This window comes from Penaeus japonicus, unplaced genomic scaffold, assembly GCF_977035675.1.
Source record: "Penaeus japonicus unplaced genomic scaffold, GWHDUDI00000001_assembly GWHDUDI00000001, whole genome shotgun sequence".
Classification (NCBI taxonomy): domain Eukaryota; kingdom Metazoa; phylum Arthropoda; class Malacostraca; order Decapoda; family Penaeidae; genus Penaeus; species Penaeus japonicus.
Genome location: NW_028234403.1, coordinates 47,305,582 through 47,308,081, shown reverse-complemented (window position 1 = coordinate 47,308,081; position 2,500 = coordinate 47,305,582). Strand labels below are relative to the sequence as shown.

The following is a 2,500-nucleotide window of genomic DNA, read 5'->3' as shown; positions in this document are numbered from 1 at the left end:
ATGTGTATGCGTGCATATGTGTATGTGTGTACGTATGTGTGTGTGTGTGTGTGTGTATGTTTGTGTGTGTGTGTGTGTGTGTGTGTGTGTGTGTGTGTGTGTGTGTGTGTGTGTGTGTGTGTGTGTGTGTGTGTGTGTGTGTGTGTGTGTGTGTGTGTGTGTGTGTGTGTGTTCACTTACTTGTATTTCAGGAGCCATGAACATCCTCTCATTGAACACTGACTATATCTAATATGTTTCGAAGGTTCATCCACAGTGTTACGATACGAAAGAGAACCGTATAATTCAAAGCAAATCAGTTACAAAGATAAAGAAAAATATATGAATAAAGACAACCAGACTTTCAAGGCTAAACAAATGTTGTGTGACCCTTTCTTCTAGTATCTTGAGAAATCAAGCAGTTGCATCAACATTATTAGCCGTGAATGTCGAAATATAACAGATAACGAATGCGAAGGAACACGAATACAAACTCACGCAAAGGGTCATGACGCGTTACGTGTTCCGATTAAGATATGTGTGAATTCCTTATATATACACACCGTCCATCTGATAAGAACACGGGAACTATATAATGTGGGATATTATAGTGATATAGTGTGATACACGAAATAGTGTCTGAAATACTTTATACCAGTGAGGCAACAGATAATGCCTAATATTGTGATATTCGTTGTATTATGATATGCTTTATTGCAGTGATATTATTTCCAAAGTCACTACATGTGACATATTGTACATAGAAAGAAACGTAAATATAGCAAACAATGTAAATAATAATACATGTGCTTTCATGTAACATGTAGTAACTTTGGAAATAATATCACTGCGATAAAGTAAACCATTATACAACTAATATCACAATATTAGGCATTATCTGTTGTCTCATTGGTATAAAGTATTACAGACACTATTTCGTGTATCACACTATATCACTATAATATCCCACATATAACACCGAACCTGTAGATGAATGCACAATGTGGCACGTGTAAAACCCACTGTGAACTCTGAACTACATTATACAGTATACAGCTGTATATAACACTAGGCGAGTGTGCGTGTCTTCCTTCTGTTTATCATAAGCTCACGGAAGGCACCGGGTCAGCAGGATTAAAGAGGCACTATACTTTTTACTATTCGCTCGTATGAATCTCTACGCACTATGAATGGTGAGGATTGTGATAGCGATCATAATGACAATGGGGATAATAGTGATGATAACATAATCAGCAACACGACAACGGTAATAAAGATAATAATGAAAACAAACAATACATTTATAATGATATGAACAAAATTTATGGAAGCAGCAACAACAATGATAATAGTAATAGTGATGATAATCAAGACGTGATAATGGGGACGGAAATAGTGATAACACCAGTAATAATAATAACATTGATAATGGTGGTAACAACGAAAGTAATGCCCCAGGAACAACAGTTACAGCAGCTATAGTGATATTGATTCGTATTTTGTAGAGATCATATCTAAATGATAAGCTGAGATGATAACAATAGCTCAGGCCTACAATAGTTAGGGTACCAAAAGTTTGTATAACAATTTTTGGTAACTTATTTAAGGTCAGCTTTTTGAACTGATCCCACAAATGCAGTCCGTTTTCACCCATCACATCGGAATATTTTTCTAAGATTTTTTGTTTTACTTTGGGTATAATTTTTTTATTTTCAGACAAATAGTTGTGCAGGGCTTTACGTCTAGGCATCTGTAACACCTGTGAAACCACTAAAAATGCCAAAGTATATCTAATAGTATAATAATAGTCACATTTTCCTCAAAACAGATATCGACTTAATTACAATGCGGGAGGTACAGAATCATCAGAATTAGGATAAAGTAGAAAGGAGAGCTTTATCAAGTAAACATGGAAGTTAGTGTCAAATGAAGTCCAATCATTAATTAAGAAGGAAGGAATTTTCGTTTCCTAGATCAGGTGCATCTCTCTCCAGGTCCCAACGGTAATCAGTCATCATGTGCATATCCCAGCGCCCTTGATAGTGTTCTTCCATAACCTTAATGTCTTGATGAAAGCGTTCTCCTGCTCATCAATTACACTGAATAAGAAATGACCCTTTATGCTCATGTTACAACCAAACAATTCAAAGGAGGAAAGCACTTCATTAACTTTTTCCCTGTAGTTCTTTGCTTGTTTGTTAGCAAGGAAATGGTTCACTACCTTAACAAAGGCCAGCCAGGCTCTTTCCACAATAATGGTCATTGATTTAGTGAAGTCTACCTCTAACCATCTTTCGAAGTTTAGATTCATTAAAGATTCCGGCTGTCTACTGTCAATTTCTTCCTAAGGTCGATAAATGTACCGCATAGATGTCGGGGGCAGTTTTCTTGTTCATCTAAAGCCTTTACGTACTACTTCATTAGTTTGATGTGCAGAAGTGGAAAGATGACTTTCTCGCTTGGCACTAGTGAGCAATTAATGTTCCCCCCCCCCCCCACACCAATTTGCAGTCTTTTTCCC

At 36.6% G+C, this 2,500-nt stretch overlaps 1 protein-coding gene across 1 annotated transcript in view; it reads left to right on the top strand.

The window, feature by feature from the left end:
- LOC122251238 (transmembrane protein 45B) overlaps positions 1 to 2,500 on the top strand; it is a 62,028-nt gene that overhangs the window by 648 nt on the left and 58,880 nt on the right. The gene's annotated exons all lie outside the window — the stretch shown is intronic.